The sequence below is a fragment of the Tachyglossus aculeatus genome, chromosome 16 (genome assembly GCF_015852505.1).
Source record: "Tachyglossus aculeatus isolate mTacAcu1 chromosome 16, mTacAcu1.pri, whole genome shotgun sequence".
NCBI lineage: Eukaryota > Metazoa > Chordata > Mammalia > Monotremata > Tachyglossidae > Tachyglossus > Tachyglossus aculeatus.
The window spans coordinates 41,335,895-41,362,871 of record NC_052081.1 but is presented as its reverse complement, the minus strand read 5'-3'; positions in this window follow the sequence as shown (position 1 = coordinate 41,362,871).

The window sequence follows — 26,977 nt, the reverse complement described above, 5'->3', positions numbered from 1 at the left end:
CACAGTCTAAAAGGGGGAGACAGAGAACAAAACCAAACATACTAACAAAATAAAATAAATAGAATAGATATGTACAAATAAAATAAATAAATAAATAGAGTAAAAAATATGTACAAATATATATATACATATATATAGGTGCTGTGGGGAAGGGAAGGAGGTAAGATGGGGGGATGGAGAGGGGGACGAGGGGGAGAGGAAGGAAGGGCTCAGTCTGGGAAGGCCTCCTGGAGGAGGTGAGCTCTCAGCAGGGCCTTGAAGGGAGGAAGAGAGCTAGCTTGGCGGATGGGCAGAGGGAGGGTATTCCAGGCCCGGGGGATGACGTGGGCTGGGGGTCGATGGCGGGACAGGCGAGAGCGAGGTACGGTGAGGAGATCAGCGGTGGAGGAGCGGAGGGTGCGGACTGGGCTGTAGAAGGAGAGAAGGGAGGTGAGGTAGGAGGGGGCGAGGTGATGGACAGCCTTGAAGCCCAGGGTGAGGAGTTTCTGCCTGATGCACAGATTGATTGGTAGCCACTGGAGATTTTTGAGGAGGGGAGTGATATGCCCAGAGCATTTCTGGACAAAGATAATCCGGGCAGCAGTATGAAGTATGGATTGAAGTGGAGAGAGACACGAGGATGGGAGATCAGAGAGAAGGCTGGTGCAGTAGTCCAGACGGGATAGGATGAGAGCTTGAATGAGCAGGGTAGCGGTTGGGATGGAGAGGAAAGGGCGGATCTTGGCAATGTTGTGGAGCTGAGACCGGCAGGTTTTGGTCACGGCTTGGATGTGAGGGGTGAATGAGAGAGCGGAGTCGAGGATGACACAAAGGCTGCGGGCTTGTGAGACGGGAAGGATGGTAGTGCCGTCAACAGAGATGGGAAAGTCAGGGAGAGGGCAAGGTTTGGGAGGGAAGACAAGGAGTTCAGTCTTCGACATGTTGAGCCTTAGGTGGCAGGCAGACATCCAAATGGAGATGTCCTGAAGGCAGGAGGAGATGCGAGCCTGGAGAGAGGGGGAGAGAGCAGGGGCAGAGATGTAGATCTGGGTGTCATCAGCGTAGAGATGATAGTTGAAGCCGTGGGAGCGAATGAGGTCACCAAGGGAGTGAGTGTAGATTGAGAACAGAAGGGGACCAAGCACTGAACCTTGGGGAACCCCCACAGTAAGAGGATGGGAGGGGGAGGAGGAGCCTGCAAAAGAGACTGAGAAAGAACGACCGGAGAGATAAGAGGAGAACCAGGAGAGGACGGAGTCTGTGAAGCCAAGGTCAGATAGCGTGTTGAGAAGAAGGGGGTGGTCCACAGTGTAACTTATCAGTGTCCACAGATAAGTTAAGTGACTTGCCCGAGGTTACACAGCAGACAAGTGGCGGAATCGGGAGTAGGACTCACTTGGTACAGTGCACTGTACTAGGCGGTTGGGATATATAGACTAGCGAAATGCCGAGAAGAGCTTACACTCTAACAGAAGACCTCTGGGTTGCCCATGAACAGATCTACTTTTTGAATGATGATGATGGCATTTATTAAGCACTTACTATGTGCAGAGCACTGTTCTAAGCACTGGGGGGGATACAAGGTGATCAAGTTGTCCCACGTGGGGCTCACAGTCTTAATTCCCATTCTACAGATGAGGGAACTGAGGCTCAGAGAAGTTAAGTGACTTGTCCAAGGTCACACAACAGACATGTGGCAGAGTCGGGATTCGAACCCATGACCTCTGACTCCAAAGCCTGTGCTCTTTACACTGAGCCATGCTGCTTAGCAGCATGGGGAAACTGAGGCTGGAAGAAGTTGAAATTGGCCAGAGGAAGCTGCACTCCAGCTCCTTGAAGGTTGTTGAGGAACCCAGGTATCTGAATCCAGCTCTTTCTTCTGCAGGTGGCAGAATTTCTGGGGCCTGTTGCCTTGGCTAGAACGCGAAGTGCTAATGCAGGGGTATTCCTCTGAATAGGCGCCTAAATTAGGGTTAAATCTCTGTCCATCGGAAGTGGATGCCGGGAAATTCCCTGCCTCCACTTCCCCCCCACCCCACCCCACCCCCCGCCATCCAGGGGGCCCTGAGACGACGGTGGCTTCCCACTGATGGAATGTTTTAATATCCCCATATTAAATTTTGCATTTGTTTTGCCTCTGAGTACCTTTCCCCTCATTAAAAAGGAGATTATCCCCATAAATATGCTCAACGCTTTAGAAAAAATGACCGGTTCCATTTTCTAATTGAGATACTTAGCTTTGATTTGCAAGTCTGTACGTATCACGCGCCTGCCGTTCTGATTAATTTTCAATTAATGCTCCTAGACGTCTCGGTTCAAGCAGTCTGGATTTATGCTGGTGCCAGCATGGACCAGATCCCTGAGCGTTGGAGACCCCTCCCAGAGGGAGGCCCTGGGGATTCTTTGGGGTTAGGGCCAGGGGAGGAATTCTAAATCAGCCAGTGGTATTTATTGAACGCTTACTGGGTGCCGAGATCTTTCTACACCGAGTATTGTAATAGTAATAATAATCATCATCATGCCATTTATTAAGCACTTTCTATGTGCAAAGCACTGTTCTAAGTGCTGGGGAGGTTGCAAGGTGATCAGGTTGTCCCACGAGGGGCTCACAGTCTTCATCCCTGTGAGTCGAGAAGCAGTGTGGCAGTCGAGTAGCAGCGTGGCTCAGTGGAAAGAGCCTGGGCTTTGGAGTCAGAGGTCATGGGTTAGAACAGTGCTCAGCACTTAGAACCGTGCTTTGCACATAGTAAGCGCTTAACAAATGCCACTATTATTATTATTATCATTATTATTATGGGTTCAAATCCCGGCTCCGCCAACTGTCAGCTGTGTGACTTTAGGTGAGTCATTTAACTTCTCTGTGCCTCAGTTACCTCATCTGCAAAATGGGGATTAAAACTGTGAGCCCCCCGTGGGACAACCTGATCACCTTGTAACTTCCCCAGCACTTAGAACAGTGCTTTGCACATAGTAAGCACTTAACAAATACCATCATTATTATTATTATTATCCCCATTTTACGGATGAGGCAACTGAGGCCCGGGGAAGTTAAGTGACTTGCCCAAAGTCACACAGCTGACAATTGGCGGAGCTGGGATTTGAACCCATGACCTCTGACTCCAAAGCCCGTGCTCTTTCCACTGAGCCACGCTTAGAGCCAGGATAATCAGATTGGACATAGCCCCTGTTCCGCATGGGACTCAAACTCTTATTAGAGGGAGTGGGAACAGGTATCAAATTTCCTTTGAGCAGATGAACAAGCTGAAGCCCAGAGAAGTTAAGTGACTTACCCAAGGTCACCCAGCAGGCAAATGGCAGAGCAGGGATTAGAACCCAGGGTCTCTGTTCGCTCTTTCCATTAGGCCAGGCAGGGTAAGTAGAGCTGGGGAAGGCCTCCTGGAGGAGATATGATCACAGAGGATCTAGGAAAATGGGAAGAACTGTGGTCAGTCCGGTTGGAAGCGGACGGGATTTCCAGGCAAGAGGTCCTAGGTGGGAGAGACTGGCTTTCTGGGCTGCTGATTCTAGGGGATTTTTCCGCAACTGGGAGTCACCCAGAGTGACCCAGAAAGTTGATCATTATGAAACAACATTATATATTAGAAATTACCTGTTTATACTAGCATCTGTCTCCTCCCCATAAGCCCGTTGTGGGCAGGGAACATGACTAACTCTGTTGTATTGCACTCTCCCAAGCACTTAGTACAGTGCTTTGCACAGAGTAAACGCTCAGTAAATACCATTGATTGATTGATTGATTTGCGGGAAGGCATCTCATTGATTCCACAGTGAATTAAATCACCCTAAGGGAAAATATATATGGATTAAATGAATCTACTCTGCAATGGTGCTTCCTAGCTTCACTGCTAGTGCTTGGTACTGGGGCATCAATAATGTACCCGGGAAGGTGGGGAGGCCAATCCCAGATGGAACATCGCCGGTGATGCCTCTGAAATATTCCGAGCTCGTTTCCATAATAGCTTCTGTCACTGCTCCTGACAGGCTGGGCATTAAGTCTTTGGCAAAATTGTAAGAATTATTAACATATGAGGTTTTCATATTATTTGACAGTTGTTGGTTCCTTCAGCATCACAGCTTCTGTCCCTCCCCTTCTTTTCCAGATCTCGTTGTCTTCATGCTCTCTCTCTCTCCCTCTCTCTCCCTGCCTTTCGGGGCCTCTCTCCGCCTCTCTTCCGCAGACAGTAGTGACCTCCATTTCCTTCTCCCCGGAGACATTCAGGGATGGGGTGGTATTTTCTCAGGGCAGCGAACCTCACGCCTGGGTTACTGTAAGGGTCACAGGTTCGTGTCACTTAACTCTACAGAGGCTGTAGGTGATCAATCCATCAGTAGTATTTATTGAGTGCTTACTGGCTGCAGAGCACTGTATTAAGCACTTGGGGAAGTACACTACAAAGAGAGTTGATAGACACGTTCCCTGCACACAAGGAGCTTATGGGAGAGGAGTCCACTGACTTACAATCCCTGTTCTTACTCCCTCTTAGACACGTGAGACAGTATCTGGATGGTTCATCTTGTATCTCCCCCAGTACTTGGCACTTAGTAAGCGCTAAATAAGGATTTTTATTTTTTACCAATTCTGTTGTACTGTAGGCTCCCACACGCTTCATAGAGTGCTCGGCAAATGATAAGTTCTCAATAAATACCATCGTTTGATCGATTAACAAATACCGCTGTTATTATTTTTTGGCATCTCTACAGACAGGCTGGCGGGGGCTGGCTTGGGTCTTAGGAGAAACCTTAGTAAAATACACATCTTCTCCAAGAGGTCACCCACTTCTGCATCACCCTTGCACTAGGATTTGCATGCTCCATTCACTCGTCCCTCAGCCCCTTAGCACTTATCCATATGGCTAATTTAATGTATTTATATTAATGTCCATCTTCCCCTCTAGACTGTTAGCTTGCTATGGACAGGGAACATGTATACCATGTTTATCAACTCTGTTATGGTGTAGTCCCCCAAGCACCAAGTACACTTCTCTGCACACAGTAAGTGCTCAACAGATATGATTGATTGATTGATCGATCAGCTGAAAGGAAATCAGGTGGAATCACCTAGGGAAGCTTTGTGGAGGGAGCAGGGTGTCAGCGGAGATTTGAAGGAGGGAAACAGGTGAAAGAGGAGTGAGGAGGGCAATCCAGGTAGGGACAGCGATCGATGATTCAGAGATTATTTAGAAGGGAAAAACACTCATTCACAGATCATTTAGGAGGGAAGGCCACTTCTGGCCTGGAGAAGAATGAGTGGAGATTTGGTTTGCTTGTGTACCTAATGTATTTGGGGGATTAGGAATTTCCTTTCCTCCTTCCCTCCCCAATTTCATAGCATTTATGTGCATATCCATAACCTATTTAATGTCTGTCTCCCCCGATAAGCTCATCGTGGGCAGGGAACATGCTTACCAACTCTGTTCTATTGTAATAATAATAATAATGATGATGGTATTTGTTAAGCGCTTACTATGTGCAAAGCACTGTTCTAAGTGCTGGGGGGATACAAGTTGATCAGGTTGTCCCACGTGGGGCTCATGGTCTTAATCCCCATTTTACAGATGAGGAACTGAGGCATAGAGAAGTTAAGTGACTTGCCCAAAGTCACACAGCTGACAATTGGCGGAGCACTAACCAAGTGCTTAGTTTAGTGCTTTGCACACAGTAAGTGCTCGCTAAATACCACTAATTGACTGATTGGTTGGGAGGGAGGGGAAGAAGTGTCTTTCCTCAGAGCCCCTTTCCCTTTGAGCTTGGAGAGTTGGTCTCTTAAGAAGAGAGAGTCAGTCAACTTATGTGTTTAGAGCACTGAACTAAGCCCTTGGGACAGAATAATATAACGGACGCCCACAGTAAGATTACAGTCTCGAGGACTAGAGAGCATATGGGATCCGTGGCCACCCCCCCACTGATCACGTTCGCTTGCACAAAGGAGAAGGGAGCACTGGCTGCATGGGAGCACTGAGGGGCCGTGGTGAGCAGCAGGTAGCTAATCCACTTTTATCTAGTTACGCTGACAGTCACCCTGTTAAATGGAATGGACTATTGATTTTCGGCTCACTTCCAGCCAAAGTATTTTCCATCACGGCCCTGAGGAGAACAGGAGAAAAGCGACACTTAAGAACTGCCGCGCCATCCAGGCAGGAGGAACTCTGCCCTCTTACCGGATGGAAGGACGGACTGCAGCCTAGGTTGGGAGGAGGGTGGTGGGAGGAGAACAATGGGAAGCGGGGAGAAGGGTGTCATAAGGAGGGAAGAAGAGGACAGCTGCAGGAGGAGGGAAGGTAGAGACTTTCCCCAGAGGTCAAGCCCACTGCTCTCAGGCTAAGTTGTGCTGCTTAAGTGCCTCTGAGCTTGATCCCTTGCAGTGCTGAGCTCTGGTTGGCGTCCAACACAGAGCCCAGACTCAGAGAAAGGATGAAGCAAGGCATGGCTGGGGCTCCTCCTGGGAGTACTGGCCCAGTCTGAGGTGTCAGGCAGAGAGGGGCTGGCTTCTGATAGGTGAGGTGCAGGGTGGGCTCAGTGAGGTGGGACTGGGGGAACAGGACAGGTGGCTGGGAGTGGGGCAGATGGGCAGAGGCTGGAGCTCGGGCTGTGGAAGTGGAGAGTTGGCCATACCCTTGTGTGGTTTTTATCTTGAATGATCTGGGTCAATTGTCTGCAAAACCTACGCTCCTGGAAAATTGCCCAGCTCTTCTTGTGGCTTTGGCAGTGTGGATCTCCCCCTTCCCTCCCTGGTGGAAAAAAGACCTCCCCTACACCCATGTCCACCTACACACGTGGACACACCCTCTCACATGTCCACACTCACAAATTCACATGCACACATGGACGCACTCACATACACACCTCACATTGATCACTTGAACCTACCCACACAGCCCACATGTTCCCACAAACACACACATGTCCACGCCCACCCACAAAAGCAAATGCACTCTGACTCAGGCAAAGAAGGGAGGACAGGGGGTGGTATTAGAGAGGAATAAATCAATTAAAATTTCCCCCACATGTTCAAGTGCTGTTTGGGGGGTGGGGGCGGAGAAGTGTCTGGAGAACAGATTACTCTGTCTTCAAGGAGCTCCTGTGAGATGCCAAGTTGCAGATCATTCAGGGGGTGGTTTGGATGGCAAGACGAACCAGGCTCAGCAGCTCCGACAAGCTGACTTGGTAAACACCACTCAGAAGAAAGTGGAGACTCTTTTAGACCATTAATTTGGGCAGAGGATGGGGGCCTGTGCTGTCTGTTGGAGAGGAAATGGAGACGTTTCTTTCATCATCTGCCACACTTCCTCTCTCTGCCTCAACACCCACTTCTGTGTCTGTGCCCTGAGAGCCCTGCCTGTGGGCTAAGTTCTCTGGAGTGATTGAAACTGGAGCCAGTTGCTGCGGGTCGAAGCAACCTGGCCAGCCTGGGACAGAGGCTGAGGCTTGGCTCCTGAGACAGAGAGCCTCAAGGACTGTGCCAGAGTTGAATGCATTGTACCTACCCCGGAGCTTGGCATAGACAATTATTCAGAGAACTGACTCAGAAGAAAGTTTAGGGAGAGGTGAGGGGGTAGACAGGGAAGATTCAAGCTAACCTGGAGACCCGGAAAGTTCTCATTCTACCTCTTCTCTCCCGTGCTCCCTGACACGTTTCTGAATGGGACCTCCACCGTGATGCCCTCTAGTATTACCACCGGTCCCTTCCCCCAGATACCTGATAAACCCTTAGGCCCAGAACAGTTGATTGAAAAAATGAACTGGATCATGGGATGAGCAATTCCTCCTTCCATCCAAGTATAAGGTCCATTTCACTTAAATCTTTTCCACAAGACAAATGAGATCCATGATAGCTCATAGCATGTTGATGTAGAGAGATAAAGTGTAAAGTGTAAAGGCAACCTGTCCAACCCAGGCTGGTCTCTGACTGACAGCCACTGTTCCTGAGCAAAAACTCCTCGCCATTGGCTTTAAAGCCCTCCATTACCTTGTCCCCTCGTACCTCACCTCACTACTCTCTTACTACAACCCAGCCCGCACACTTCGCTCCTCTAGTGCTAACTTTCTCACTGGGCCTCCATCTCTCCTATCTCACCGTTGAACCCTGGACTACATCCTGTCTCTGGTCTGTAAGGCCCTCCCTCCTCAAATCCGACAGACAAGTTCTCTTCCATGGTTCAAAGCCTTATTGAAGGCACATCTCCTCCAAGAGGCCTTCCCAGATGAAGCCCCACTTTTCTTCAGCTTCCACTCCCTTCTGAGTCACTAAGCCCTTTGCTCTTCCCCGCTCCCAGCCCCACAGCACTTACGTGCACATCTGTCATTTGTATTGATGGCTGTCTTCCCCCTCTAGACCGTAAGTTCGTTTTGGGGCAGGGAATGTGTCTGTTTCTTGTTGTGTTGTACTCTCCCAAGCTCTTAGTATGGTGCTCAGCATGCAGTAAGGGCTCAATAAATATGATCGACTGAATGAATGAAGGTCACTTGGCTCCTCACTCACTCGGCTCTGGGCTGGGGGTGGTCAGGCAGGTAATGAGGGAGCTCAGAAGCTATCCTCAGGGGTCCCCAGCCTCCTGGTGGGCTCTTTGCTTCAGGATCTCCTGAGCCTTTCTAGAATTTTCTAGAATATTCCCTCTCTTAAAGGCGTAGTTCCCCCTGAAGAACAAAGAAGGAGGGTCCAGGGGTTGTGGTGGAACTTTTCCCCTGGGTAAATCGTTCCTAGGCAGGGTTGGGCAGTGTGGTCTAGTGGAAAAAGCACAGAACTGGGAGTCATTTGACTTGGGTTCTGCTACTGGCCCAGCTGTGAGACCTGGCTCAAATGTTTTAAGCCCTCTAAGCTTCAGTTCCTTCATCTGTAAAATGGGGAGAAAATGATCTGTAAGATCTTCTAGACTGTAAGCTCTTCTAGACTGTAAGCTCTTTGTGGGCAGGGAGTGTTTTTACCAACTTCCTGTATTGTAATCAACTGTATTTATTGGGCTGTATGCAGCCCAATAAGCACTTGGGAAGGTTCAATATAACAGAGCTAGTGGACATGTTCCCTGCCCACAGTGAGCTTTCAGTCTAGCGGGAATTGTTCTCTCCCAAGTGCTTAGTACGATGCTCTAAACACAGAAAGCACTCAATAATACCACTGGGTGCCCTTTGTATGACAGAGACTGTGACCAATCTAATAGCCTTGTATCTACCCCAGTGCTTAGCGTATAATAAGTGCTTAATAAATGCCATCACTGTGGTTATCACTTGGGCTATGGCTGAACAGTATTTTACTGGCCTCTTTGTCCACCCCTCATTCATTATCTACTCTGTTAAGTGCTTACTCTGTACCAAGCACTGTACTAAGCGCTGGGGTAGATGCAAGATAATCAGGCCTCACATAGGACTCATAGAGTAAGAAAGAACAGGTATTGAACCCCCATTTTGAAGAAGATGGAACTGATGCACAGAAAAGTGATTTGCCCAAAAATGGAATAGAACCCAGGTTCTCTGACTTCCATGCTGCTGCTCTTTCTAATAGGCCACATTGCTTCTCTTAATGATGATGATGATGGTATTTGTTAAGTGCTTATATGAGCCAAGCACTGTTCTAAGCGCTGGGGTAGATACAAGGTAATCAGTTTGTCCCATGTGGGGCTCACAGTCTTAATCCCCATTTTACAGATGAGGGAACCGAGGCACAGAGAAGTTAAGTGACTTGCCAAAAGTCACACAGCTGACAATTGGCAGAGCCGGGATTAAATGGGGATCTGATGCCCATTTTAAAAATGAGGTAACTGAAGCACAAGGAAGTTCAGTGACTTACCCAAGTTCACAAGCAGACAAGTGGTGCAGCCAGAATTAGAACCCAGATCCTCTGACTTCCAGGACCATGCTCTATCTACTGGCCACGCTGTTTCTCTGCCGGTGTGGGAGGGAGCTAAGAGCTGGGTATAGGAATAATGGCAGCAAGCCCTGGCAACAGGAGTCTAGGACGATCCGCGTAACAAAGAACAGTGGGAGCAGGCCATGAAAGCACTCCCACCTCTGAGGTTACTGCTGCCTGGCTGACCGCCCGGCATTCTGCTTTATTTTCCCTGAGGTGGGAGAGAAGGAGGAAGGGAGGGAGGGAGAGAGAGGGAGAGAGAGAGAGAGAGAGAGAGAGAGAGAGAGAGAGAGAGAGAGAGAGAGAGAGAGAGAGAGAGAGAGAGAGAGAGAGAGAGAGAGAGAGAGAGAGACCCACCCTTGGTTTTGCTGCTCTTTATCCCTGGAATATTTCTCAGTTTAAATTGAGGTCGAGTCTCTGCTGCTTCTAGATTAATCTATGTCAACTGGCCACTGCAATGGTCTTCGGGTGAGAAGGCCGGGTCCGGATTCTGGGGAAGGGGGCAATGGATTTGGGGAGGGGAGGTGTGACCTGTTTGGGAGAGTAGGGTACTGCTCCCCCGAAGCAGGGAGAGCCTGAAGGGCAGAGCACTGATTATCTCAGCAAACGGGGGCTGGCTGGGCTTTTTAGCCCATCAATCTTTAGCTCATCATTAACGATGAGATAGAGGGGCCCGGGCAGGATCAGCCAGCTCACCTCAGCAGAGGAGCCTACTGTCCAATGGGGGAGAGATATTGCCTGTCTGGCAAGGCTACGACTCCACAGACCTTTCTAATAATAACAACAATAATAATAACTGTGGGGTTTAAGTGTTTACTCTGTGCCTAGTACTGGGGTTGATAAAATATAATCTGATCAGTCACAGTCCCTGTCCCCCATGGGGCTAACAGTCTAAGGAGGAGGACTGCTTTGTTGGTTCCCTCCTCCCCTTATCCTCTCCCACCCACCAGACCATGGGCCTAGGAGTCAGAAGACCTGGGTTCTAATGCCGGCTCTGCTATCGGCCTGCTTTGACCTTGGGAAAGTCACTTAACTTCTCTGTGCCTCAGTTTCCTCACCTGTAAAATGGGGATTTAAAGCCTGTTCTCCCTACTTAGATGGTGAGCCCTCTGTGGGACGGAGACTTTGTCTGGTTTGATTATCTTATATCTACCCCGGCACAGTACAAGCATATAACAAATACTACAGTTTTTATTATCTTTCCCTTTCTCTCCCTCTTCCTTTCCTCCCAAGGCTGGGGCTACCCTAACAAATTATCTGGGTAATTACAGTCCCAGATTACATCTGGACTTTGGTGGAGTACTCTGCCCATGGTAGGCATCTATTAAGTAAGCCTAATAAGGAAGCAGCATGGCCTAGGGGATAGACCACAGGCCAGGGAATCAGAAGGACCTGGCTTCTAATCCTGGATCCTCCACTTGTCTGCTGGTTGACCTTGGGCAAGTCACTTCATTTCTCTGTACCTCAGTTCCCTCTTCTGTAAAATGAGGACCAAGACTGTGAGCCCCATGTGGGACAGGGACGGTGTCCAACGTGATTAGCTTGTGTCTACCCTAGTACTTAGATAGAACAGTGTCTGGCACATAGTGAGCACTTAACAAATACCATAAAAAAATTAAGTAGGATTCAATGATTTGAGGAGGCTATTTCAGAGAAGAGCAGTTTGAGGTTCCAATCCCCCTTGATAAATATTTGTCCTTAGACCTGGTCTGGAGAGGTGTAGTGGGGTGTCGGGAGAGAGCTAGAAACCTTGGCAGAACAAATGGTTCCAGGCCTCTGAAGGTTTAACAGACTCATCAGGGAGACTGGCTGGTCCCGCACCCCGCGATCAAGGGGTGGAAGCTCTGAGCACTTTTACTGTGTGGACGAGACTGGCATCTTGTCAGCCGGCAGCTCTCCTCCTCTGCTGCTTCCTGCTCCCCCAACCCCCCACAACCATTAGAGCCACTTAATCCAGTGGGGCCATATGGACTTGCGTTCCCTCCAATCGAATCCACCCATCCCTGGGGCCTCTTAAAAGGAAGGGGGAAAAAAATTGAAAAAATGTAAATCACATTTTAATAGACTCATAAAAATACACAAAGTGATGACCGTGAAAAGTTATCAGATTTTTACAGCCAGAATGGATCTGGGCAGAATATGGAATGCGGTACTTTCCAGGCTCTGGGCCACAGGCTTCATAACCAGAGCCCAGTTACCTCCCAGAGAGGGGGTGGGCCGTGGGGATGGTGGAGGGTGGGAGATGCTCTTCCCTCTAAAGAAACACCATGAAAGGGAGAGGACAGGAGATCCGGCTGGAAGTTGAATGGGCTTCTGGGACATCATCCGTTGCGGTCTCTGTATTATTGTTTGTGTGCCATTACCATGATAACCGTGAGCCTCAGCCCCTCTGTATCACAAACATCTTGGCTTCTGCCTCTTGTGGCCCACCCCCACATCGGGGCGGGAATCACGAGGGCACATGGAATATCAATCCCCCTCCGACCCTCTGGGGTTTCAAAGCAGAATCCTAATCTCTTCCCACCCCCATCCCCACCCTAGGAGGGGTTGTTGGAGAGGGGAAGAGCAGAACCAGCCTCACTGTGTCAATCAATGCTATTTATTGAGCGCTTACTATTTGCAGGGCACTGTAAGTGCTTGGGAGAGTACAATGCAACAGAGTTGGTGGACATGATTTCAGCTCCACCACTTACCTGCTGTGTGACTTTGGGGAAGTCACTTCACTTCTCTGGGCCTCAGTTACCTCACCTGTAAACTGGAGACTCAATCTCTGGTCTCCTACTTAGAGTGAGAGCCCCATTTGGGACCTGATGATTTTATATCTACCCCAGTGCTTAGTACAGTGCTTTGCACATAGTAAATACTTAACAAGTACCACAATTAATATTATTATTCTTACGTGATCTCTGCCCTCAAACAGCCCCCTCTCCCAACCTCTCAGCTCTAGTCACTGAGAGTCTAGAAGGCAGAAAGACCATGAGAGCATAATTGGTGAAGGGATTGAAAGCTATTAATCAATCAACGGTATTTGGCACTGTACTAAGCACTTGGAAGAGTACAACAAAGTTGGTAGATTCTGCCCACAAAGAGCTTATAGTCTAGAGGGAGAGTCAGATGTTGATATAAATGCAGGTATGTACGTAAGTGTTGTGGGATTGAGGGTGAGGAGAGTACACATTTCATTTGGGAGTATGGATAACTCAGGCTTCCCTTCCCTCTACCATCACCTGAATCATGAGGCCATTTCAGGAAGGTTTTCTCCTGTGAAATACTCAGAGATTTCAGGCCCTGGGTAAGCTTTTAATGCTTCAGTATACTTGTATAAATGGCCTGTGTAGACACCGTCTGAAAGACAAAAAGCACTTCTTTAGGTGACCGATTCAGACGCCAAGTTGCACTGGTCCCTGACCTTCTCTGTTCTTCCGCAAGTCCCCAGCCTTCACATCTTCAGCCCCACTGATAATCTCTGGGCCTTAGGCCGTGTTTGTTTTATTTTATGGTATTCGTTAAGTGCTCACTATGTGCTAAGCACTGGTTTGTCCTCACAGCCCTGTAACCCCTGCATCAATTTTCTGGGTTGGGTGGGGACTCATCTATCCTGAAGCTCCATTGTAGGGGAGGATCAATCAATCGATGGTGTTTATTGAGTGCTTACTATATGCAGAGCACTGTACTAAGCGCTTGAGGGAAAGTCCGGTACAACTTGTATTGTAAAGTTGGTAATCTTAGCCACTGCCCATAAGGAGCTCACAGTCTACACGGAGGAGTGTAAAGTAACTTTGCTCTTAGGGGTGACAGGGGCTGGTCAGGGCAGACCCCTAAGCCTGAGAACCCCAGTTTGCACTTAACAAATAATATTAGCACTACTATTAAATAATAATAATAACTGCGGTATTTGTTAAGCGCTTACTATGTGCCTAGCACTGTACTAAGCGCTAGGGTGGATAGTGCAAATGAGGTTGGACACGGCCTCTGACCCACATGGGCTCACAACCTTAATTCCCATTTTGCAGATGAGTTAACTGAGGTACAGAGAAGTGAAGTGACTTGCCCAAGGCCACACAGCAGGCAAGTGGCGGAGCCTGGATTAGAACCCATGACCTTCCGACTCCTGGGCCGGTGCTCTATCCACTGCACTGGGATGCTTTCCCCATGCAGGGATACTTTGGGAACAGCCTCTATTTCTGAGAAATCTACCCCAATCCATCATCTGCCTAATTCGGGCTATTTGATTTCCAACAAGTACATCTGCATTGACAAAGACTCCCCCCAAAATGCTGGTAATTGGGTTTCAGTCAGTCAGCCAATCGTATTTATCGATCATCACAGTAATCATGATCTGAATAATTATCAAGAAGAATGGTCACCCTCAGAATAATTCCCAAATGTAGAACACCCCCGACTCTGCCCAGTCCACTCTGCCCTTGGGTGACCTGGAAGCAGAGCTGGGTTTGGCTGGGGTCCCATCTCTCCCCCCAGCCCCCCAGCTGTTGCTCCTCCCTCCCTCCCGCCCCATCGGCATTCGGGTCACGTCCGGAGTCTCCAGGAGGAAAGTTATTAAAATAAACATGGAGGGAAGTTTATCTTGGGCCTACAGAGCTCCTGATCAATGTCGCGAAAAGAGAAAGGGAGGCGGCATGGGGGGGAGATATTTACCATTCTCACCTAAACCATTTAGCAAACTCACTGGGTCCATTAAGATTGAGAGGAACAGGGGCCTCTTGACTTCCCCAACTTAGTGAGCAGATCGGGGAAGAGGCCAATGCATCTTGGGGTATCCAGGATCTGCCTTTTTGCTTCTTCACTCTCACAGACTGAGTTTCCCAGAGACTTCCTCTCCCCTAAGCCCTCTTGTGATGTCTCAGCGCTGTACATTCATTCATTCAATCGTATTTATTGAGCGCTTACTGTGTGCAGAGCACTGTACTAAGCGCTTGGAAAGTACAATTTGGCAACAAATCCGCAGGAGGTTTCTACATTGGCAAAGCAAAGTGGATTATGGGTTAATTTTCCAGCAAATGCCAACCTCGCTACAGCAGCAGAGTGGATTTTGTCGCTAGGGTGCTGATTCATTCCTTGAGCAAATTCGTCCCTGGTCTAACAGCTCCTGTAAGAAGGGATTTCTGTGTGGTCTCAGAGAGCTGGGGAGGGAGGAGGGCTGAGGTGGGGAGGAAGGGCTGCGACAAAGAGAGAGAAACTGAGACAAATGTTCACTGTTCATTTTAAAATATTGCGAATGTTCAGATGTTTTCGATCATTTGTGGTGGGTTTATCCACATTTTTTAGGAGACTTTTTAAGAGAAGCAGAGTGGCTTAGTGGATAGAGCATGGGGCTGGGAGTCAGAAGGACCTGGGTTCTAATCCCAGCTCCGCCACCTGTCTCCTGGATGACCTTGGGCAAATCACTTCACGTTTCTGTGCCTCAGTTACCTCATCTGTAAAATGGGGAATTAGACTGTGAGTCACAGGTAGGACATGGGCTGTGTCCAACCTGATTTGTTTGTAACTACCCCAGTGTTTGGTACAGTGCCTGACACATAGTAAGTGCTTAAGAAAAAACATTTGGAACCCAGCTCCTCATACTCCTAGGCCCCTGCTCTGGTGGGTGGGGGAGGATGAGGAGAATCAACAAAGCAGTCCTGCACTTTAATAATAATGGTAGTTTAAAAATTCTAATTATGTTCCAGGCACTGTTCTAAGCACTAGGGTAGACCTGTCCACATGTTTTGTTTAGTTGTCTGTCTTCCCCTTCTAGACTGTGAGCCCGTTGTTGGGTAGAGACCGTCTCTATATGTTGCCACCTTGTACTTCCCAAGCGCTTAGTACAGTGCTCTGCTCACAGTAAGCGCTCAATAAATATGATTGAATGAATGAATGAATGAATGAATACAAGATAATCAGGTTGGACAGAATCCCTGTCCCACACAGGGCTCACAGTCTTAATCTCCATTTTACAGATGAGGGAACTGGGACACAGAGAAGTGAAGTGATTTACCCAAGGTCACACAGCAGACAAGTGGTGGTGTCGGGATTAGAACCCAGGTCCTTCTGATTCCCAAGCCCATGCTATATCCACTAGGCCACACTGCTTCTTTAGACTGGGAGCCCCTTGTGGGACAGGGACCGTGACTGATCATCATCATCAATTGTATTTATTGAGCGCTTACTGTGTGCAGAGCACTGTACTAAGCGCTTGGGAAGTACAAGTTAGCAACATATAGAGACAGTCCCTACTTTACCAACCCCAGTGCTTGGCACATAGTAAGCACTTAATAAACACCACGATTACCATTACTGTTGTTATAAGAAAGGCCTGAAGAGTCCTATCTTTGACGGACAGTCCTCTGCCTCCTGGATTGCATCTTTTCTACTAGACCACACTGCTTCCTAGGACCTGGATTATTTCCTGGTGTAGAGCCAGCCTGGGGAGGGAGAGTATAGAAAACATCCCTCTCTCCCCCAACCAATCTGCTTCTAATTGGAAGCATCTGCAGGCTGAGGTCAGCCGCCAATGACCACCTAACATTGGCGTGAACTGAGCCCTCGGTAATCATCTGAATTCCCGGGACAGAGGGAGCGGGGGCTGGTTTGACACATGAGCAAAGGATGGACAGACCAGAAAGACAATGTGATGCGAGGCATCTGAGGTGGAGATGGGGTGAGAATGTTTGGCTGGGTAATGACCATTCTCTGGGCCTTGTCTTCTGGGCGTGAGATCAGACCGGTGACTGTGCTGGAGACTTTAATTCTCACTATTGCTTTGTCTGGCTGGGTATGATTCCAAGGTACTTTACTCACTATTATCTGTCTGTTACAAAGGTAATATTGACTCAGGACGCATTGGTGCATGAGCTTGGAGAGTGAGGAAGCCAGGAGAGGTGAATACGCACAGTAATTAGGGAACTGCCTCCCTGTGTGGGGGCCCTGGGTTTGTGCTGGTTGCAGCTGGATTATGATGACGATGGTATTTGTTAAGCGCTTACTATGTGCCAAGCACTGTTCTAAGCACTGGGTTAGATATAAGGTAATCAGGTTGTCCCACGTGGGGCTCACAGTCTTAATCCTCATTTGACAGATGTGGTACTGAGGCACAGAGAAGTTAAGTGACTTGCCCAAAGTCACACAGCTGATAAGTGGCAGAACCGGGGTTAGAATCAAAAACCTCTGACTCAGAAGCCCAGGCTTTTTCCACTAAGCCACACTGTTTCTCTACATCCGCAATTTGGTTTTTTTCACTTTAATCAGTCATTCAATAATACTGATTGAGCACTTACTGGATGAAGAGCACTGTATTTGGGGCTTAGGAAACGATAGTACAACAGAGCTGGTAGACACGTTCCCTACTCACAAGAAGTTTACAGTCTAGAAAGGAGTTTACAATCTAATATCTCTTGAGATTCCCTGAGCTGCCACGCTGCTGGGTTTTTGTGTTTTTTATAATGGTATTTGTTTAAGTGCTTACTATGTACCAGATGCTGTTCTTAGTTCTGGGGGTAGATGCAACCAAATCAGGTTGGACATAGTCCATGTCCCACATGGGGTTCACAGTGTCAAATCCCATTTTTCAGATGAGTTAACTGAGGCATAGAGAAGTGAAGTGACTTGTCCAAGGTCACACAGCAGTCAAGGGGATGGGAAAAGATTAGAACCCACATCAACTGTCTCCCAGGCCGGTGCTCTTTCCACTAGGCACACTATTCCAATCCCGTTGTCTGCTCAGGGTTGCTTCTTCCTTCAGAGGGCTTGAGGGTGGCTTCCTGTTCCCTCCAGTTTATTTTTGTGTCTATCTTCTCCCTAGATTGTCAGCCCCTTGAGGCCAGGGATCATGTCTGCTAATTCTACTGTACTCTCCCAAGAACTTGTTACAGTGCTCTGCACTCGGTAAGTGATCCATAAACACCATTGATTTTCAGCGCAGGCTTTTCCAGGAGCCTCTTACAGCTTTGCTGTGAGTCTCGGAGTTGGGTGAGGTGAGCGCTGTAGGTCCTATGGGGAAACCGAGGCAGAGGCTTGCCAGTTGCATGGTAAATTTGTACCGCATAGCTCGTCAATCGGGACATTTTGGGTGACGAAACCCACTGTAATAATCATAGTGGTATTTGTTAGCTTACTGAGGTCTGAAAATACATTTTTGGCTCCAATCGGCCCGACGCTTCAAACCAAAGAGCCCCGGCTCAAAGAGTTAGCCAGAGAATTCAGGCTCTGTCTGGTGTCCAGATAATTTACCCTTTCCTCCTTCCCCTTCTCTCCCCCTTCCTCTCCTTCTCCCTCTTCTCTTCCCCCTTCCTCTCCACCTCCCCTTCCTCTCCCCCTTTCTTTCTCCCCTTTCTTCTCTTGCTTCCTATTCTCGCCTCCCCCTTCCTCTCCATCTCCCTTTCCCCTTTTCTCTCCTCCCCTCCCACTTCCCCTTCCTTGTAAAATAAAAACACCAGATCTAAAGGCTTAGGGTGCCACCCAATTTTACTGGCCGGGGACGGCACCCGAAGAATGCACTGTCCAGTGAGAAACCGGATGGATGTCCATCCTAGCTGACTGCTTGGCTGTCACAGACTCTCCGGCCAGAGCCATCCGGGCCCAGTCTCTTGCCCACAATCCCAGCTGCTCTCCGGGCTCAGGGATCCAAGCCGCCTTTGGTGGAGATGCCTGGTTTGATGTGTTCCAAGGCCTAACCTCGGGGGCAGCCAAATTAACAGCAGGCCCGTCCAGGGCCAGAGAAACAGGTGGGACCCCCGAGGGCATCAGAGCACAGAGCCAGAGAGGAGCCCCATTAAATATGTAAACGGTGGGGGACAGGCTCCAGCGAGCAGTCTCAAGAGCCAGGAGGGATGCGGGGCCTGGAGCTGGAGGCAGAGGCACAAGCTGTGGCAGGGGGATGGACCCATTGACCCCCACTCGGGTCAAGTCCCACCCTGGGACTCCCACCCAGGGCAGGGGGCTGAACCAGCCACTCCCTTAGCAGTGTGGATTTCCTGACCACAGGGTGCTGGTGGGGGAATTCATTAGTGTCATCTGTTCCTGCGGTATCTCTGATGTCCCCATCATCCAAACGATAAAAGACACAATATTTACACAAGTTACTGGGGGAAGCAATATTGCCGCATTGATTTTGTGTTCCTCGGATTTTAACAGCCTGAACTTGAATGGGTTTTAATCATAAAAAATTAGAGCCACAGGGCACTTAATGGAACCATAAGGTAAGTAACACGATTCTGCTCTTCCTCCTCCCCTTCCTCTTATTCCTTCTCCTCCTCCTCTTCATCCCCCTCCTCTTCCCTCCAAAAGAATGACCATCAGCATGACCATTAGAGGTCCAAACTAATGGTCCGTCATCCATCTCAGGATTCTGTGTGTAGTAGTAGCTGCAGGATGCTTGCAGGAGCAGTGAGGGACAATCCCCCTTCTAGACTTCCATGCCAATGGCTAGAATATATCCCTTAGACTCGACCCCCATGAGGGATGAGTATCTTGTGTCTGCCCCAGCATTTAGCACAGTGTTTGGCACAGAGTAAGCATTTAATAGATGCCATCATTAATTATAATCCTGCCAACACATGCCTTACTAACCCATTATGAATCTCTAATCCATGGATTCACCCAAATCCCTCTGGAACTGACTGTTATTTTTGGCTGCACTACAACCTCATTAATGAATTCCTTGTGTGTACCACTTGCTGGGTGGAGAAGGTTTTCCTTTTGATCACGTTGGATCAAGGTTCCTCAAGGTTCAGTGGGCCCCCCCACTTCTGATATTGTGAGATTTGCTGAAGGTAATTCCATGCTTGCTCTGACATCCCTCTTTGTGCTTAGTTCACGCTTAATCTTCATGGTTCCTGCTTGGTTCATGCTTGATTCACAGTGGGCCTTAACAGTTAATGTTTAATTGGCCGTCATGGTTCACACTTGGTTCACACCTATTCTTTATGGTTCACACTTGATTCACACTTGTCCTACGTGGTTCACTCTTGGTTCACATTTGTCCTTCATGGTTCACTCGATTCATACATGTCCTACATGGTTCACACTTAACACTGTACTAAGCACTTGGGAAGTACAAATCGGTAACATACAGAGACTTTGTGGTTTATGCTTGGTTCAGACTTGACTTTCATAGTTCATAGTTGATGTCCTGTTTCTTGGATGGACTTTAGCCTTGCCCTCCCTCAGTCTGCATCTTTCCAGCCTGAAGATTCTTCCCCTTTCCAGTCTCTCTTCATTCAAGAGCTTCTCCCCTCCTCCCCTGGCCATCTTGGTTGTTGTCTGTGGCCCCCACAACCCAGCCTTCTATCTTCCCCAGGTCCACCCCAGCCTCTCTAGCTCAGCGTTTGAAGCCGCTGAATATGCAATCGTTCAATCTCAGAGTCCCCTGCTTCCCGTGCCCAGATTTACCTTAAAGGAAGGGTGTGGGTTTAAAAATAACAGCCAATAACCCAAACCCCGCCAAAACCAAACGAATCCAAAATGGTGAGCCCTCGGGGGCAGTCAATAGGAATAGATTCAGGAGAAACTAGAGCTGAGAGTAAAATCGGAAGAGAGATAAAGATAATTAAAGCCTATTCAAACTGTTCCGAGAGAAGTCAATTTCATAATTTGATTGCATCCCTAAACTTGTTTCCTCAGTCTCCATCTCTGGTGGTCGGGGTTGGAGGGTAGTGGATGGGGAAGCACAGAGGCAGGGCCATTCATAATTCCAGCCTAATGCCCGAAATTCCATGAGTGACATTCCTGGACTCTCCAACAACCCAAAAGCCTCTTCCCTTGGTTTTCCCAAGCGGGAGTTCTCAGAGCTGATGTCAGGATTGGGTTCTCCAGGACTGAAACTGTAGAAAACAAGGCAGCAGGTGTCTTTTTTTAAAAAAATGGATGGTATTTGTTAAGCTCTTACTATGCATCAGGCACTTTACTGAATTTATTAACAAAATAAAACAAATAAAATAGTAAATATGTACAAGTAAAATAGAGTAATAAATATGTACAAACATATATACAGGTACTGTGGGGAGGGGAAGGAGGTAAGGTAGGGGGATGGGGAGGGGGAGGAGGGGTAGAGGAAGGAGGGGGGCTATAATTCTATTTGTTCTGATGATTTTGACACCTGTCCACATGTTCTGTTTTATTGTCTGTCTCCCCCTTCTAGACTGTGAGCCCGTTGTTGGGTAGGGACTGTCTCTATATGTTGCCAACTTGTATTTCCCAAGTGCTTAGTACAGTGCTCTGCACACAGTGAGCACTCAATAAATACGATTGAATGAATGAATGAATGCGGCAGGGGGCCAGGAGAGGATGCGCTCCATCCGTGGGCTGGTAACCCCTGAAGCATATCTGCAAGACTGCTTAAGAATGGCTGCTGCTCGGTACAAGCGCTTAGTACAGTGCTCTGCACACAGTAAGCGCTCAATAAATACGATTGAATGAATGTGACCCCCATCTGTACCCTGTGGGCTGCAGGTATGCGCATTATACTTCGGTAGGGACCGTCTCTATATGTTGCCAACTTGTACTTCCCAAGCGCTTAGTACAGTACTCTGCACACAACACTCAGGAGAAGCAGCGTGGCTCAGTGGAAAGAGCCCGGGCTTTGGAATCAGAGGTCATGGGTTCTAATCCTGGCTCCACCACTTGTCAGCTGTGTGACTTTGGGTAAGTCACTTCACTTCTCTGGGCCTCAGTTATCTCATTTGTAAAATGGGGATTAAGACTGTGAGCCCCATGTGGGACAACCTGATCACCTTGTAACTTCCCCAGCGCGTAGAACAGTGCTTTGCACATAGTAAGCGCTTAATAAATACCATTATTATTAATAAATGCGATCGAATGAATTGTACTCATTTCCATTTTCCTCTGGGGCTTCCCCACTCCTCCCAGTCTGGGCCCTTCACTCCAGCTACAGATGCAACTCCGGAAAGAGGTGGCTTTGGGCCATGGGGCTGGTTTCATCTTCAGCCGCTGGACGCAGGAGTTTGAGGCCCTGGGTTCTGGGCTCTGCCCCGTGGACCAGCTGTGGATTCCAGCCCGGGAGCCAGAGGCTTCAGCCAAATGCCTTTAAAATCCACTCAGTTTCAGGAGGGCTGGCACAGACTTCTCCCCTCCTGCATATGTCTCTAATTTGGGGAGCTGGCTTCCACCAGATGGTCCTGGGCTCCGGGGTGTCGGCCAGAGGACAGGGCAGGAATGCGGATGCTGAAAAAGAAGCCCGGCCCTTGGTGCCACTTTCCGTGTTGGAAGAGGGTGGGGTTGAAAGCCAGGGAACCAGAATTCTAGCCTTACCTTGCTGTGTGACTTTGGGTAATTCACTTAACCTCTCTGAGCCTCGGTCTCACCATTTGCACATGGGAACAATCATCCCCTCACAGGACTGTGAGCCCACTGTTGGGTAGGGACTGTCTCTATATGTTGCCAATTTGTACTTCCCAAGCGCTTAGCACAGTGCTCTGCACATAGTAAGCGCTCAATAAATACGATTGATGATGATGATGATGACTGGAGACAGGGGAACTGTTTCCTAATTCATATGAAAGTAACCAGGGCTGTCCGTGGATTCACGGACAGAGAAGAAGAAGAGATTCACGCTAGAGAAGCAGCGTGGCTCAGTGGAAAGAGCCCGGGCTTTGGAATCAGAGGTCATGGGTTCGAATCCTGATTCTGCCACATGCCTGCTGTGTGACAGTGGGCAAATCACTTAACTTCTCTGTGCCTCAGTTACCTCATCTGTAAAATGGGGATTAAGACTGTGAACCCCACGTGGGACAACCTGATCACCTTGTATCCCCCCAGTGCTTAGAACGGTGCTTTGCACATAGTAAGCACTTAATAAATGCCATTATTATTATTATTCACGAGGATGCCACCAAGTTTGCTTTCTGAAAGAGACTTTTTCTTTGGTCCCTTAAACAGCCTTTGGAGTAGCAAGGCTTAAGTGAATAGAGCACCAAGCTGGGAGTCAGAAGGACCTGGGTCCTAATCCTGGCTTTGCCACTTGTCTGCTGTGTGACCCTGGGATAATCACTTCACTTCTCTGTGCCCCAGTTTCCTCTTCTGTGAAGTGGAGGTTAAGACTGTGAGCCCTATGTGGGACAGAGACTGTGTCCAACCTGACTAATTTGTATCTACCCTAGATCTTAGTACGGTACCTACCACATAGTAAGCACTCAACAAATGCCATAACCGCCCCCCTCCCAAAAACAAACAAAAAATCAGACTGTCTGCTTGTTTTGGGAGGCTCTTGCAGTGAGAGAGTTGAGTGCCACCAGTTGTCAGCTGTGTGACTTTGGGCAAGTCATTTAACTTCTCTGGGCCGCAGTTACCTCATCTGTAAAATGGGGATTAAGACTGTGAGTCCCCCATGGGACAACCTAATCACCTTGTAACCTCCACAGCGTTTAGAACAGTGCTTTGCACATAGTAAGCGCTTAATAAATGCCATTATTATTATTAAGGAGGCAGGTTTTCCCAGATCCCAGGCCTTGCTCATGGTCCTGGACTAATGATTCCATGTCTGACCTGAGATGGGAGATTTTCTTCCCACAGAGGGGGAAGTGAAGGTACAGGGCAGGAACGGATCCCAATCCCACACTCTCCCAAGTTTGGTGGGCAGATTACCACAGCCATTTTTTTCCATTTTTTTCAGGTATTTGTTAAGCACTTACTGTGTACCAGGCACCGTTCTAAGCACTGGAGTAGATACAAGCCAATCAAGCCAGACAAAGTCCAGGTCCCACATGGGACTCCCACTCATAAATCCCCGTTTTACAGATGAGTTAACTGAGGCACAGAGAAGTTAAGCAAGTTGCCCAAAGTCATGCAGCACACAGCTGGCTGAACCAGGATTAGATCTCGGATCCTGCTGACTCCCAGGCTGGGGGTGGCCATTTACATGATGGTTGGTAGCCCGAGTCCAGGGAGGTTCTGGGTCTGACTGACCCTCCGGAAACCACACTCGGAGAACGGAAGATGATTCCTGGATTAGAGTCGCTTGTTTGGAAAAAGAATTTCAAATTAAAGCATGACTCCATTCTCCCAGCGCAGGGCTGGGACCCCAGCAGTTGCCTGGGGGCTGGAGAAGAAGGGGAGATCAACTAATCAATGGTATTTATTGAGTGCTTACTGTGTGCAGGGCACTGTACTAAGTGCTTGCGTAAGCACAGTGCAACAGCATTGTACAACAGAGTGCACCTTCCCTGTCCACAGTGAGCTTACAGTCTAGAGATAATATATATAAGATATATTTTATATATTAATATATGTAATATGAGTCTCTATATGTTGCCAACTTGTACTTACCAAATGCTTAGTACAATGCTCTGCACACAGTAAGTGCTCAATAAATATGGTTGAATGAATGAATGAATTAATAATAATAATAATAGTGGCATTTTTTAAGTATTCACTCTGTGCCAAGTGCTATCGTAGTTATACCACCATCAAGTAGGACACAGTCTCTGTCCCACCCAGGGACCCCCATCTAAGGGGGAAGGAGAACAGGTATTCAAACCCCTTCTTAGAAATGACACAATGGAGGCACAGAGAAGTCAAGTAACTTGTCCAAAGTCACACAGCAGACAAGCGGCGGAGCCAGGAATAGAACCAGATCTCCTAATTCACAGCCAAGGCTTTTCCCACTAGGCCATTCTAGATTTCTCCTCTTTTTCCTCACTCCAAGTTTACAATCTGTGTCTGCCTGTCTTCCTCCATTAGATTGTACTCTCCTCTGATAATAGTATTCATTAGGTGCTTAGTTTGTGTCCAGCTCTGTACTAAGCTCTAGACTGCATATCTGTGACTTTTGCTATTCATTTGGTGCTCTGCACACATTAGACACACTGCAATATGATCGACTGATTAATTACTATTATTGCATGCTCCACGCACAAGTGCTTCAGTAAAAGCTGATAAACTAGTCATATGTTTGCCTTCCCCCACCCAGCTGTAGCTTCTGTAGCATATACTGGTGACAGAGTAGATCAGAGAGGATTGGTCTGGGTTTTCTTAAATCACACCAAGTCCTCCTTTGGGCTCGTCCAACATATTTCTTAGTTTAAAAATAATGACAACCAAAGCTCCAAACATCCTCAAGATTTGTTGACAAATTTGCTCAGTATCATCTGAATAAAGGGATGGCGATAAATAAAAAAATAGGCCTAATAGAAAGGAATGCCATATCATAAAAATGCTTTCTTTCTATTGATTGTATTTTTTCATTAGGATATATTTTCTTTAACAGCTCAGGAGAGGATTTTATCATAAATAAAAGCCCTACTGTGCGCTTGTCGGTACCTTCCTGGAAATAGATGGCTCTGAATTCACCATATCCCAATCAGGGCCGGTTTCAGAGGGAGGCAGGTGTCACCAGCGAAGAAGCAGTGTGTCCTAGTACATAGAACACGGCCCTGAGAGTCAGAGGACCTGGGTTCTAATCCTGACTCCGCCACGTATCCGCTGTGAGCTCTAGACTGTAAACTTGTTGTGGGCAGGTAATTTTGTCTGTTTATTGTTGTACTTTCCCAAGCAGTTAGTATAATGCTCTGCATACAGTAAGTGCTCAATAAATACAACCGAATCAGTGAACGCTGTGTGACCTTGGGCAAGTCACTTCACTTCTCTGTGCCTCAGTTCCCTCATCTGTAAAATGATGATTAAGACTGTGAGCCCTATGTGGCACAGGGAGTGTGTTCAACCTGATTATCCTGTATCTACTGTAGGTTAGTACAGTGCCTGGCACGTAGTAAGAGCCTAACAAATGTTATTAAAAACCCAATCAAAGCAAAACAAAATAAAAAGCTAAAGGCCATTAAAACCCCCAAAGAACCCAGAACGTACCATGGTGGGGTGGGGGTAGGGGGTGGGGTCTCCTGATTAAAAATTTGAAAATGTCCAGTTTTTGTGGGCTTAGTGGAAAGAGCCTGGGCTTGGGAGTCAGAGGTCATGGGTTCTAATCCAGACTCCGCCACTTATCAGCTGTGTGACTTTGGGCAAGTCACTTCACTTCTCGGTGCCTCAGTTACCTCATCGGTGAAATGGGGATTAAGGCTGTGAGTCCCACGTAGGACAACCTGGTTACCTCGTATCTACTCCAGCGCTTAGAACAGTGCTTGGCACATAGTAAGCGCCTAACAAATGCCATAATTATTAATACATACGATTGAATGAGTGACCTAGACTGTGAGCTCTTTGTGGGCAGGAATGTGTCTGTTTTTTGTAACAGCGTACTCTCCCAAGTGCTTAGTACAGTGCTTTGCACACAGCAAGCGCTGAAGCAACGTGGCTCCGTGGAAAGAGCACGGGCTTTGGAGTCAGAAATCCCGGCTCGCCAACTGTCAGACGTGTGACTTTGGGCAAGTCACTTAACTTCTCTGGGCCTCAGTTCCCTCATCTGTAAAATGGGGATTAAGACTGTGAGTCCCCCGTGGGGCAACCTGATCACCTTGTAACCTCCCCAGCGTTTAGAACAGTGTTTTGCACATAGTAAGCGCTTAATCAAAGCTATTATTATTATTATTATTATTATTATTATTATTATGAATGAATGCAGGCAGGCAGGCAGGCAGGCAGGCAGTTCCAGGGGGTCGGCTAGGGGCCGGCATCGGCGAGCTGGCGGCGGCGCTGCCGTCCGGCCGGTAGAGGGCGCTCGGGAAGGCCCGGAGTGGTCGGGGCGCGCGGCGGGTGCGCGGGCGGAGGTTCCCCGCCAGGGGGCGTCCCCTCCCAGCCGCCCTGCGGGGCCGCGGGGCCTCGACCGAGGGAGAAGGACTTTAGCACTGCAGCCCCGTTTCCCTCCGAATTCTCTCCTCTCCCTCCTTCCCTTCACCTTGATCCCCGCACTTCTCCTTCTCCCCAACCTCCCTCCTCATCTCTTCCTCTGTCTCCCCTTCCCTCCTTCCTCTCCTCCCTTCTTTCTTCTTCCCTTTCCTCCTCCCCTCCTTCTTTCCCTCCCTTCCCTCCCTCTTCCTCCTCATCCTTTCACCCACTTGTCCTCCTCCCCTCCTTCCTTTTCTCCTCTTCCTCCTCCCCCTCCTCCTTCCCCTTTCCTTCCTCTTCCCCTCCACCTCCTCTTCATCCTCCTCTCCCTCCTCCTCCGTCCTCCTCTCCTCCCTTTCCTCCCCTCTTCCCCCTTCTACTTTCCCTCCCTTCTCCCCATTCATTCCC